Source organism: Accipiter gentilis, chromosome 2, assembly GCF_929443795.1.
Source record: "Accipiter gentilis chromosome 2, bAccGen1.1, whole genome shotgun sequence".
NCBI classification, from domain to species: Eukaryota; Metazoa; Chordata; class Aves; order Accipitriformes; family Accipitridae; genus Astur; species Astur gentilis.
Genome location: NC_064881.1, coordinates 20,226,982 through 20,241,704, shown reverse-complemented (window position 1 = coordinate 20,241,704; position 14,723 = coordinate 20,226,982). Strand labels below are relative to the sequence as shown.

General features: G+C 37.6%; 1 protein-coding gene across 4 annotated transcripts in view; it reads left to right on the top strand.

Moving 5' to 3' along the window:
- JPH1 (junctophilin 1) overlaps positions 1-14,723 on the top strand; it is an 86,615-nt gene that overhangs the window by 39,646 nt on the left and 32,246 nt on the right. The window lies entirely within an intron of this gene.

The following is a 14,723-nucleotide window of genomic DNA, read 5'->3' as shown; positions in this document are numbered from 1 at the left end:
AGATAAAAAAGTCAATGATTCTTTTGCTAGGGAAGCTGCATGTTCAGATATTTCATATGCCTGCCATTATCTGTTGGAATGCAATATGTGAGATTCATGACTGAAACTCTGTCTTCTACAGCAGCTCATGGCCTCATCAAACCTTAAAGTAAGCTGCAGCATTTCTGTTATAAGCAATTAGTGTCCATTAAGTACACCACTGAGCAGACTAATGCCCAACTACCACAGCAAAATACCACAGAATAATAAAGAGTTAGCAACATACTGATACTCTTATACGCCACTGAGACAAAATTTCAGAATGGCAGCACCACTGGTGTTCCCAACATGAATATCAGTAGCCATAGTTATTCCAGTATGGGTCTCAGTACTGATCCCAGTTACAGATAAAGAGATAGCGCCAATTAATCTGGTCCATCGCTCATTTTGAGATAGCAGTTAGTCCAAATATAAATTGTAGTACCAAGTGCACGATATATCTATACAATGTTCCTGGAAGAGGTTTGGTTCTCTGTTCTCTGCCCTCCTCACTGAACAGTGGCCTGTTCCCCCGTGCTCAGTGTTCTACCCCACACCGGCCCATTTGGCATCTTATGGGAGTTTCTTGTGAGTGATACTTAGGATTGACTGGGAGCGGGCAGTTCAACTGTCTTCCAGTCAACTGCTATCTCACTTTTTTTCAGACACTGTCTTTTAGATATTGGTCTGCACCAACAAGAGACGAGAGTCTTCTTCCTGTCATGATCTGAGGCTTTACCATTGAGTGTGTATGTGAAAGAATTGGGTCTCGTGGCACATCGTTAATGTGTCTGGAGATTCAAAAGACTGAGGCACATGTGGATGGTTAACATCTGGGAAGTCACGTCAGCTTCTTATTCATGCAGGGTCATCTTCCACATTAATGAGTGACTGCTAAATTCAATGAAAACATTGTAGTGGGCACCAGCCAAAGAAAGACATGACTAATTTATAGAGAGGCGAGAAAAAGAGCTTGAATATTTTTTACAGTGACTCCAGTTGAGCCTTCTAAGTGGTATTAGTTGTACAGAGGAATTCTGTCAAGCAAAAGCACACCTAAGGACAAAGACCCCAAATGACTTGGCCTTTCTGTGAGGAAACTATACCTCAGCTTTGCTACAGCAGTTTGGCTGACTGCCAGGTCTTGGTGGCAAGGAATCATTTTTTCATATAGGGTGGGGTGACACCTTGTTCTCATGACAACGAAGAGCTCGATTTTGGTGAAACAAAAGGGTCCACTGTTAGCCAAGTAGCTTTGCAGGAAGAAATGGACACATTGGATATCCTGACCATTTATGGCCTGGAGTATGTAGCTGTGTAGCTTCAGGTGCTCTGGAGGAAATGGGACATTTTTAGAGTTCATGGTTCTTCAGCATGTAGATTTGGTGGTGTATACTCACCAAAAGAACTGGGACCTCTTACCCTGGGCGGTGGGGGATCGACAGATCTGCTCTCTAACACAGACTGTACAATTGCCAAAAGAATTGTCCCAGCATCACAGACAGAGTCTTATGCCAAATGTTTCTGAGATGCTGCTGTGGGAGTCAGCCTTCCTTTTTCTTTGACAATGTTCTTGCTTCTGAGACAACCTGATAGATTTAACAAGAAAGCAGAGATCTCTTTTTTAACCCACGCTAGAAAATATGACCCTTCAGACTCTATCTTGCCTTGTTCCCTCAAGACTAATTGTTATGACCTCAGATGGCTTGGTCCTTAAATACCACTTTTCCTGACCAGCCCATTCAGTTTCAATCTTCCATGCCAGAGACAGCTTTTATTTCCTTTCCTTCTCCAAAGATTTTTTTCTCTGTGAAGTCTTTTTCAAACAAAATTGACCTTCTTGCTTCATGTAAGATCTATTGATGAGGTTCATGCTTTCTTGGTACTGGAAATTCCATGTATTTTCTCAAGACAGATTAGAAAGGCCATTTCTTTCCTGTCCTAAAAAAATCCAAAGTTGTCCCCGTGCTATCTCACTTGTGGGTTGGTAATACTTGATTTTATCATATCATGTGAAGTATAAGACTGATTCATTGTTTCTGGTATTTCTATGGAGATAATGCATGATGTACCTGAAATTATCAATAAATGGTGCTGCATCTTGAACTTTTCCATGATGCTGTCACTCTTTATAAAATGTACGTGTTTAAAATAAGGAACTCACTTCTGTTTTTACCTAGACAGCTAGGTGATGAGAGAGAACTATAGTGCCGTGATTCATGTTGTGACCTGCATGCTTTCTGCCCAGATATTATGGAATTGAACAGCCCTGCAGTTTCAATTGCTATTCAAACCCATTAAACATGAGAAAAGGATATCATTCTTCTCCATAGTGATGGCTTTTAACAAACTTACAGAGAGGTTGAATTTCTGCACATATGAACTCTGATTACAGTCCATGAAAATTGTAGACCTAAGAACTCCTAAAAGCTTTCTTTGTATTTCTGCCCATTCTGTGGAATTCCACCTTGATTGTCAGGTAGAAATCTAGTTTCCATGTTGACCCTTCAAAACCAGGTCATTTTGTATCTTATTTTCTCAGCAACAATTTGAATAATCAAAACAGTTCTTCACTACTAGACAGGTTAGCCATTCAAGAAAAAGAGTAAATTGCAAGACTTTATAGCTGGACTTACTTGCACAACGTTAGAAAAAGAAACGGCCAAAAGCACATTTCAACTTCCGTTGAAGGAGCTCCACAGAATTCCTTGCAAACTATCCCGTTAAAGTACTTTAGCAAGTCTTTTCAGTGCTGTACTTTGTAGCAAAAGGGTTTTTTTATCTCAGCAGGCATTTCACTGCACATCTGTCTCAAGAAAGTGAAAGTGTTATTTATTTAATAGGATTGCAGAGTAAGTCTGTACTTGTTATCAAGTGACTTCTCCTTTTCAATGAGAAATCATTTTCCATATACCTCCACTTGCTGCCAGAGCATGCTCGTGCCAGAGCAGCAAGACTGCTGTATGGAACAGACCCTCACATTTTATTAAATATTGTCACCTAAGCATAATGTGAGGTCAAATTTCATGTTCAGTAGATGTACACTTCATCGATTGATACAGCTGAAATTCTGACTATCATTTGTTGGGGGAGAGATTTGTATTATTGTTATTATTTTGCTAATTATGTGAAGTGGGATAATCTTTGAATTACCTTGCACTGATCATTTTGAATTATCAAATTCTTCAAGGAAGCATGTGTTTGCTTTCCCTGCTCTTCCAGTGGCTCTTTAAGAATGTCCTCCTTTCCTCCTTTAAGCCCCCAGCAATGTAGGCTTCAGCAGAAGAACTGGGGCAAGACTGAGGTCTTCCCTGTTGCTGACCTTCATGTTTCCCCATGTGATTCATAAAATAAGGTACATATTCAGGTGAAGGTGGATCTGTTTGACTCTAAGAAGGATCATCTTATCTCAGTACACAACCTGACAAAGTTCTTGTTGAGGTTGTTTAGCCCAGAAAAGAGAAGGCTCCAGGGAGACCTTATAGCAGCCTTCCAGTGCTTAAGGGGGGCCTACAGGTAAGATGGGGAAGGACTCTTTGTCAGGGAGTGTAGTGATAGGATGAGGTGTATCAGTTTTAAACTGAGAGAGGGTAGATTTAGATTAGATATTAGAAAGAAATTATTTACTGTGAGGATGGTGAGATGCTGGAACAGGTTGCCCAGAGAAGTTGTGGATGCCCCATCCCTGGAAGTGTTCAAGGTCAGGTTGGATGGGGCTTTGATCCACTTGATTTAGTGGAATTTGTCCCTGCCCATGGCAGTGGGATTGAACTAGAGAATGTCAGGGCTTAAGACAAGGACTGTAGTAAGGGAAAAAAAAGGAGCAAATAGACCATGACGAGCTCTGTTCAGAGGGTCTCAAAACAGTAGACTTCATGAGTCTGCAATAAGTTTTATTCTCATGAGTGGTTACTGCTAAATATTTCAGAATACGACAATGAATCCTCAACCTTACTGTGCAGATCTGCATGACTTCAGCTGAACAAAGCAGTCAAGGACCACTCTAAGCAGGAATAAATAGGCTGCTGTGAACTCTCAGCAGTCTCTGGATGCCACAGAAGCCTTTTGGGCATCTATGCAAGATCATCAGCCCTATGGGAACCAGCAGAGAGCAACGTTCCTGTTTTTTCAGTTTTCCTGGTAGCTGATAGGACATGCTGGTCGTTTATTCAAATTGTGTGTTATTGGCAGTATTGTAGGTAGTTACAGAGGGTAAATATATGCATATACATTTTGGGGGGGGGGGGGGTAATGTATATGAGAGAAGATATTTTAAAGCTGTTAACTGTGTTAGTAATAAACCCAGGTTTTGCATTTCCTTCATGCTGGAAATAACAAAACCTATGAAGTAGCCATCACCTGCTCTATGTCTGAAATGATCTGATGTTACTTTCAATCTGCAGTGCTCTTCAGTTAAGAGGAATTACATGTTTACAGATGGGAGGATCATCAAAGTCTTTTCTTCGCTTGTTTATACTGTTCAGTCTCTTGATGTTTAGTGTATAATATGAGCAGCTTGATTCATTTGTGCCAGCCTGGAGAAAAGTCAAGTCACATACAACCATCCCTACACTTGAACACTTGTCTTTCATGGAGAGCTTAGACCTTTTGCTAATTAAGCTGTTCAGATATAACATATCAGTGTTTTCTGTTATTCAAATATTTCTGTGATTTTTTTTTAACAGTTATCTTTAAACATGTCAAAGAATTTGTAACCCAGAATGGTTTGCTAGACATGTTTCTATCAATACTTTTTTTCTATACATCTGGCACCTGATTGAGAAACAGAAATGAACCATGCAAAGAAAGATATGCCAAATTCAGTTTTGGCTGTCAGACAGCTAAGGACACAAAGATTAAATTTAAACACATACAGTTAATGCCTTTAAAAGGATGAAAATATTGCAGTTTTGTTTCCCCACTAGATTTTAATGCCCAAAGATATTAAAAGGACTTTAAAAAACCCACAACATTGCCACAGATTATTTGAATGCATGTCAATATGTTTATTATTTAAAGAGCTTAATTACACCACATTCTTTTTTTAGTTATAAATGCATAAATTGCACTATTATGTCTTATAAAGAATTATTTTGTTTTCCATTATGTTCAAGATATTTTTTCAAACCTCCCCAAAACTATTTTAAATTAAAACTTTATTCCATGGTCAATGTATCCTTTCTTTTCTCATTTGTTATGAAGATTTAAATTCCATGCTATTATTATTGAGAAAATGGCAGAAATAAATGTGCATGCTACAACTTCTGGACAAATAAGCATCAAGCCACTAAACATGTAGTTGTGACTTTTTTCTTAGTATATTTGCCTCCATCAAGCACAGTAATGGAAGTCTTTGGATTCAGATCCTAGAACTATAGTAAGTTACAGACTGCCAAAGTCACTTAGGAAAAGCATGAAACATACTCCTAGAAGTATTTATGATTGTGGAGTTTAACTTACATTTTTTGAAGCCAGCAAAACCCACAGAATTTTTAAAAAATTTTCACATTTTTCCTGTAATTTCCTGTAATGTAATTTTCATGCAGCCAGTGTCTTGCAAGTTATATGTATTATGATGTGAAGAGAAATCAAATACTGTTTTTATATGATATATTTTGCTTTACAAATACTTTGGTATTCTTTGCTAAAATATCTGTAACATTGTGGACTTTTTTTGCCCTAAAATTTAAAAAAATCTTATCCTTAAAAAACCACATCAACTCTGTTTAGAGGAGAGATTAAGAAATACAGACATTGTCAAGGATGATGTTTGACATAGTTTTCCTGAGCTTCCAAAAGTTTTCTAACTAGAATTATTCTAACAAAAAATAAATAAAAACATATTTTTTTCTAAAAATTGACATTTGATTTCATATTTTCTGATTTTTTTTTTTATTTTTACAAGTAATTGAAAGTGGTAAAAATCAGTAGAACACTGAAAAATATTAAGATAATGTTTTCAATTGAAAAAACATTCCTGTAAGCTCTTCTTATTTTTCATCTAGCTGTATCCCTGGGATGACGATTTGTTGTTGCTTTCTTACACGCAGAGTCTAGAATAGCAGCTGCCATATATTGGTGTTGGTGATAGTTGTCATACCTACTATTTTATTTCATTTGTCCCAGCTAGAGAACAGTTTAAAAAAAGTGTGGCAGAGGGAAGTGCAATGCACTAAATGTACCTTAGAAATTCTCTAAGCTAATTATCACAATGGTCCACGTGTTCCCATTTCCCTGAGCAGGCTCGTCTTCTCTGTGCAGAATCCTTATTACATGGAGTTCTTTTTCCTTGAAGCTCATATTTTATAATGAAGGGAAGAGAAACATATTTATCGCCTTTTTTTTTCCTTCACTTTACTATGTCATCAAGAGCAGCTGAAGCTCAAGTGTGCATCTATTTTCTTATGCTTCCAGCTAGATTCAGAAGCTCTCTTCAGTCAACCAATGTAATTGGCTTTGGCGATTTGAAACAACAAATTGTTTGCAGTTATTCCTTTACCCCTTTCCAAAAAAACTCCTGTCTGCAGGAATTAACATTAGGGGACCAGGGAACTGGAAGAGAATATTGCTCACTGAGGAGACTTGGTAATAAAATAGGATAGGGTGTAGTCTGTCCTATAAAGCAGGATAGACAAATGCACATCAAGATTTATACTTTTCTCTAGATGTACTTGGCACTTAGTGACATTAAAAGATACTGGCAGTGAATCACCTTTGGCAAAAATGGGGAAAAAACCCTATAAGCATAGTATACAGAAGTGTATTTTGCCCAAAGTGTAAATTTCCCCACAGGAAAACTTGCTTTCTGCTTGAAATGATGCTGCTCATCTTGCTGAAATTGAAGACTGTGCCATCTTCAAGATTTCTGTGCCAGTGCTAGCTAGGGTCAAGTACAATCAATATGAAAGCAAAACTTCATTCATTCAAGCTCCTGACAGAATGATGGATAAAATTGAATACATCACATGGAGGAGCCAGCTCCATTATCCAAGGGCAGATTATCTGGCATACACATAAATAATGCCAGGCTAGTGGGACGCCTAAGGTTAGGGAGAGTACCACGTAAATGCAATTTCTCTAGTGATGCTTAACAGCAATTTAAAACCACTTTTTAAATTCAGACACCTGCATCTGAGTCTTTTTCCAAACAGGTGAGCAAGAGTGAGAGCCTGAAAGACAGACTAGGGAAGTTGAGCTACTTTATCTCAATTGTTAAAAGTGAATTTTCAGAAATACCTTCTTTTTTCAGGACGCTATCCTTCATTCACCTAAAATCTTTCTGAACTGCTGACTACACATGTGACTAGTGTAAGTTACAGAAACTTGTAACCCTGCACAGGTAACATTGCACTCCTGAATTGCTGAGCAGTTCTGGTTTTATTGATGTGGACCATAAAGGTCTAAAGGAGAATGCAAACAGGTTCTGAATCTTGGCATAAGGTGGCAGATGATCCCTCAAAAACCACATAGACTGATGTTTGCCATAAGACTATTCATATATTTGTAGGCACAGCAGACCATGCTCATGCTGACCGCTGCAGGAGTCTAACATCCACACAGTTCAGAGGACCAAAGTGTAAATAGTTCAAGTTTCTTATTTTTAGTGGTCAGAGCACTTACGTCAGATGTCTGAAACACCTAATGTAAACAGTCCCTAAATCATCTAATCTCACTTCCTGTAAACAAAAGACCATGTCATTTTTTTCTGAGAAAACGGATTAAAGATGACTTTTAGTACACTGCCCAAAAGAATCCTAAAAACTTGGAAAGATCCGTCTTTTTCTCTGTATATATACCCAAAAGGTTTCAAGGTGGACTATGCCCAAATTCAGCTTCTAATCATTGGACCGGTTATGTCTTTATCTGAAAATGGTTTTTTCCCCATTTTGTCTTTCCCATTTTCCACTGTCAGATATCTATGTGTACACCATGATAAGTGGCTTCTCTGTGTTTATTCAATAATGAGTAGATATGAGGCTCAAGAAGTTTAAGTTAAAAAGCTTGTCTTTTTAGAATCTCTGTTATTCTGTGGTCCTGACATTTCTTTTTCCTTCTTGAGATATAGGTGAGCTGGGCATTGTTCCATTAGTGGTTTTATGGATTCTGGACTATGTAGTACAGCAAGAACAAATTCCTGTTATACTTTATTTTCATCTCTACCTGTATAAAGACCACATTAACCGTTCCTTTTGCTGTGGTGTGTGGGGCTAAGCCAGCATGATCTCATATGCCTTCTGGGCTACTTTTGATGACAGTCTCCCATATTGGCTAGATTTTTTGTTTCCCAGTGTTCTGTTTCAGTACAGTTAAATGCAATGGGATTTGGAGTTGTTATCATTGAACTTTAGGTTACAGTAAACTTTAGGTTTACTGTAGCTTACAGTAAATTGTCCTCTTGGAGTTTTTTGGAATCCAGAAGCTGTGTAATCTGCCAACTCTAACATAGTATGTTTTAGCTTGTATTGAGACATTTTAATAAGTAAAATATTAAACAGCTCTGGAGCAAAAACCAATTCCTAAGGTAAAATGCACATATCAACCCTTTTCTTTGATGTCTTCTGCATTAAGCTTTGAGATGTGTCAGAGAGTTAGCTTTTAATCCATTTTGATGTGCTTTATTAATTCCATGTAATTTATGCTGTTGTTTAATTATGTTGCCATAGGGTAAAAAATCAGAAACCTTGAAAGCAATCTGAGTATGTTAAATCAAGGCAATCTATGTAAGGTATAGGACCCATAACCTTTACGTGTGTGTGAAGTGTTTGGTGAAAAACTCTTTGTTAAAACATGATGTCACATGATAGCACAATATGCTATTAGCCTGTAAATCTTTATGTATGCAGACTCAGTTTATTTATGCTGTTATTTATGCCCAAGACTGACATCTGGCTACACCAGTCATAACCCCCAGGTTATTTTTTCAAGTACTGAAATCAGGTTGGCCATTTGCCAATTTGTAAGGAATTTCCTCAGTGTTTCGGGAGTTGTTAACTAAAGACTAGTATTTTTTCAGTTCTTCTAATATGAGTTAGGACTGAAAAAAACCTGAGAAATGGACTTAGGCTGGGAAGGAGTTTTCAGAAGCAAAATCCATTAGGTAAGATGATATGGATCAATGTGCCGGCAGTGTGTACATAATATATCTGCTTATGCTTCACTACACCAGCCTTTACTGGTAGTATCAAGGTAGTCCAGTTCCTGAATGAAGTCAGTTCATGAAGAAGGAGCATCTGGTTGAAACTAAAATCTAGCAAACCACAAGTGAAGCACTTTGAAGAGTTTTTAAATGCAGACTTCTTGATTGAGGACATATATCTCATTTGGTCAATTCAATCTGTAGTTTAGGAACACTTTTAAGTTTCTCACTGACATGAAGCTCTCTTATTTCAATATCTATAAGTCAGTCTTTTTCCTCTCTCTGTTCCTCTCTGAGACTCCTATTTCTTGCTGGTATTCAGTGACTTACCCTCACTTCTGAGGTATATTACAGCAATGAGTTGCTGAGAGTGATGAAGCCAAGAGTTCTTAGGTAGCTCTACATAGTTGGGCACATACATTTTTTTAATCCTACCATAGAAGAATATTGGTTTTCACCCAGTAATATCAATGAAAGAAGCTGAGGAGGACAACCTAGCACACTTGATAAATGCCAGTCTCTCACTTGCAGTGTTAAAAATTGCATAGATGCTAGATAATTATCTATCATTCATTACTGATATATAATATCAGAAGAATATGGAAATAAAATGGGGGCAAGGAGAAAATTAAACTACCAAAGAATCATTCCTTAAAGTTTTCCTCTTCCTCTCCAGCTCCTCTTTTCCTGGAAATGCTATTGATCTCTGTAGCAATTTTATCAGAGCTTGGTTTTGCAGAATAGAGCCTCCAATAGATAGAAACGTAAAAACCTTGGAAAGTTTCATCCCCGCAAAAAAACCAACAGACTATTCTTTGCTTTCTAGAAGAATCACTGAATTTTTGAATTTAGGAAGATGGGATTGTTTTTAGAGAATTCCAGTTTCAGAAGGGGTGATAAGGGTAGTAACCCACAATATGTAGCGTTCCTCAGATAAACCTGATAGCTGTCATTAATTAAATATACCTCTGAGAACTTCATGTAGGTTTAACCTTTACTGATTTTTATTTACAGTATGGAAATCTGTTAATAAGTAACATTGTTAAGATTATTAATTTAGGATAACTTGATACCAACATAATTATGTTTCATATAGTTGGCAAATAGAAAACAGAAAATTATTAGTAGCATTTTAAGAAACAGAAGGCAAGCTTCTGGAAAGCTTTATGCTGGAATCACTGTGTTTAATAAAAGCTGAAAAATGAAACAAAGTAAACATGTTGCTTATATTTTTAGTTGACTCTGAATGAGACAGCATTACAAGTGCGTTGAAGGATACCATGGAAATACAAAATGATCTGGAGGGTAATGGACAGTTCTAAATAGGGTTTAAATTTAGATGAACATTACATAATGCATTTCAGACACATGGCATTATATATGAGCATCGTTGCTGCAGAACACTAGATAACATTGTTTAAGCTCTTCAGCCCTCAATACTCCTTCTTCAAGGAACTTTTCAGACATAAGTAGATAGAAATCTGATCGTAGTATTGCTGGAAAGGGAGACTGCTTGTAAGATGCCCCTGACTGTGCTCGTGTAGCTAAGATGATGTGTATATGTTTACCTACCAACCAAACACAGAACAGGTAAGTATCAGTAGTGATATCAGTTGTCCCACAGTCTAGAAAGCTTAGGCTTCTTTCAAAATCAGATCCTGATATGAAATTTCTAACAATAGCAAAGTTATTCAGTTAGCCATTGGTCCTTGAGCCCTCACTCACTGATGACAGAGACTGGTAGGTATAGGGACTCCATATGCTGTCACCTGATACCAACACTCTGCATAAACTATAGCTGTGGGTTCCTTTTTAATGTAAGTATAGTTTGATTCCTGCCACAGATACAACCGAATTTTGTCCCTGTCTTGATTGCATTTACCACCACTGTGGACTCATTAGCTGTGGTGGATTGTCCCTCTAAATATGAACTGGTTTTGTTTTAAATACTTCAATTTTATATTGGTTTGAAAGCTTTCAAGCACGTGCTTGAGACATCATGTGGAATATTAATGGTAGGATGATTCTTTCAAGTAGATACACGTGTAAAAACACATGGCAGTTCAAAAATTTGTAATGTGTATTATGTGTTACAGTTGCTGGGAATGAATTTTTACAAAGGACTGCCTGTTCACCTAAAAGAAAAATCATTAAAGGGCCTTTGCTGTGGGTTAGAACCTGAATGCAGCATTGCAAAGCATGTCACTTGTTATTTTCCCATACTGTTTTGCGATCTGTGGATTGCTGGCTACTTCCCTGCATAGTTTCTATTTTGCTGCTGAAACTTCAGATTGACCCTTCCTGGAGAATGTCTGGAACAACATGCAAAGCCTACTGCAGTCATCTTCTTGGCTGGGGGAGAGGAAAGGAGACATTTTTTTGAGTTTTCTCTTTCAAAAGTTCTCATAAAGATTTCGTGTTGCAGCGAAAGATGTAGAGATCTCTGGGGAAAAAACCAATTCTCAAGTAGATGGTCATTCAAATGTGGGTCATTTTGACTTGGTATATCATAGACTTAAATATCCATGAATAATTACTGATAATAAACAAAACTTCAAGACTTTACAGTGACAAAATTACTCCAGGAACAAAACGTAAAGGCAGCTTTCCCAAACTGTGTAAAGCATAAATGGAGCAAATGGATTATATTTCAGTGGGGCTACCCTGCTGTGATAGCTCTCTCGTATAAACATTATCATTCAAAACTAGCAGATTTCTCCACAGTCTCTGATAATAACACTCTGATAGTGTGGCAGTCACTGCAAGGCAGAATAAAACAAGTACAAACAAAATGTAGTGCCAAGCAGCAGTAACTGTAAGCAGGTAATATGGAAACCAGAGAGACAAATGAAGTGTGGAAGTTAGCATAAAAAAAAAATGGCAAATTATATAGCAACAGAAAAATTATTTGAGTCTGTCACTTTAAGTATGCAGGAATTGAAAGAAATGTCTGAATATACAGTTGCAAATTGAGATAATAAAATGTACATTGCTGAAATTAGCCAGTGAAGCGTCCAAATGCCAAGATGATAAATAGCAAATAATGCAAATAATGAAGAGCCTGTGTTCACAAGCGAAACACAGTGCTTCTGTTCTGTACAGAAGCACTGGCTCTGCCGGTTCCTCCTGTTCTTTTCACATTTGCTGTATGTCATCCATGATGCTTGCTGAAGAGGCCGTCAGGGAAGTGTCTCAGCACAGCCACATGCACACACATTTGTTTGGCTAGTCAAAGGCCCGCTCAGGAGCGTAAACGCTGTTCTTGTGCCTTACCCTCCTGTGCCTACTTAGTTAATCTTGCTGTGCTGTCTCTCAGCGACAGTACAGCACTGATGCTCTGCTCAAGTGTGTCACTGAGACACGCGTTGGTAGCATTCGCGTCTGAACAGTCGCTCCTGTTCTGGTCTGCTGGAACTCCTGACTGTGAGTACAAAAGGGGCAGGATAGCAGGAAGTGCAAGCTGGAAAAAAAAAAAAGGTGTACGATAAGGCAGCCAAGGAAAGCAGTGCTCATTTTCCTTCTATTCCATTGGCTTCTTCCTGCTGTGACTTGCTTTGCCCAGCTTCATGTGACAAAGTTTCACTAGGTTATTGCTCATGTCACCATTTAATTCGTTAACTAATAGATACTGTATGCTTGGACAGGATATGTGATTTGCTTCTTGCATATAATAATATGGAAAATTCACAGACATCAATAAATAACTGTACTATCCTGGCAGTATGTTTTCCTGATGCTGGTCATTTAGTATATTAGCTTTTAAAATGTCTATTGTAGTGGTGGCAATAGTATGAGACTATTTTTATATGGGAATAGTCTGGTTGTTCTATCATCACAAAAGGATGATCAGTGTCTAGTTTATCTATGTGCCGACTACATTATTGTCTCACAAAACAATGTCCCAGTGCTACGATTGCTTCATTAAGTTTATGCTACGTAGACATAATTATGTAGGAGCTAAGAATAGCTCATCTAATTGAAAATAATGATTATAGAGAAAGAACGGGTTTGATTACTGTTACTAAGCAAGCACATACCATACAACCATTCATGAACTGCACAGAACACATATGGGATTATATGGTGTATTTGTTTTGATTAACAGTTTCTTTCCCCCATCCCGAGTACAAGTCAAAGGTGTTACTGCTTATTTGCTCATTATCTTTTTTCTCAGAGACCTAAAGGGATCTGCGAGAAGGCAGCATGAGCTGATGTTTATCCAGTAAATTATGACAAGCTAAGCTTTGAGATAACATTCAACATTTATCCCCACACACATTTTAGGGAGGATGTAACTTAAATAAATCTTCTCCAGGCACCACAGATGAAACTGTCTATGTGGGTTTTTTATGTCTGTGTTTATACTAGTACCCTACGGGATTAAACATCCTTTTAGAAATGCAAAGTCTGCCATACTGTTAATCTCTTGGTGCTCATTCTGGTTAATGCTAACATTTAATTCTTGCTTCATCTAAAACACATAGAACTCTCCTTTATTCCTTGAAAATAAAACTGAATTTTTACAGCAGAGTTGTCGAAAGTTTTCATTTGATTGCTGTCGATTAGTATCACCAGGCACATAGGGTAAAAGTTGCTGCTGCTGTTGTCCTCTTAACTAATTTTTTTCTTACTTAACTGTCAGTTTTCTACTAGAAAGTTATGAGAAAATTTCTGATATCATGAAATTTAATATATCTGGTTTAGAAATGTTATTAATGTCTCTAGAGGCTCAAAAAACTCTGCCAGTTTGCCATGTTTAGCTTCCCCTCTGTTCTAATGAACCATTTCATAGCTCTAGGCTATGTGCTAGTGCTGTAGAGGCACAGAGCGATCACTGCCATCAGGAATTTTTAAACACATGACTGTTTAAAAAATGAAGTGGGGAGGGAAGATGGGACAAACAGTGATGCAATCTTGCAGTAACACAACTATCAGTTTGCACAGTCTGGAATCAGAGGTATTGCACAAGCTGTTCTTGAGGCTTTTTGAGAAATAGCAGAAGGAAAAAAGTGGAAGGAGAGGGCAGATTACTTTATGAAAGTATTCCAAACTGTTGTCTTGACTTCAGAAAAGTTGCCTTTTCAGTTTGTTTTGGATTTGAAATTCAGTGAGTTACAAGAATTTAAAACTCTTAAGTCCCCATTTATGCAAATGCCTGTTGAAGAATCAAACACATTTTCCATCCCATTTCTTTCCAAAATGGTCTGATTGTGGAAGACATTTCTCAATTTTTTAGGCCAACGTATCTCAGTTTTGCCCTTCAAAAAATTTTACATGGCACCCAGCATTGAGCATTAACTTTGAAATGTTTTAAAGGTAATAGCATTCCACAGTCCCCTTGAGCACCATGTATCCTGGTCTCACAGACCGCTGTTTAGAAGTCTGTGTGGTGGCCCAGTCTGACCTGTACACTTTTGTGCACGTTCTGGTAACATGTATTAAAATCATAATCCCAGGTTTTGGTCAGATACTATTATTTTTTTGTATTTAGAAATTGTAATTATAACCTTGGACTGTAAACTGTGTACCTACAAGTAAATGTGATACAAAGATGAGCAGGACTGAAGAA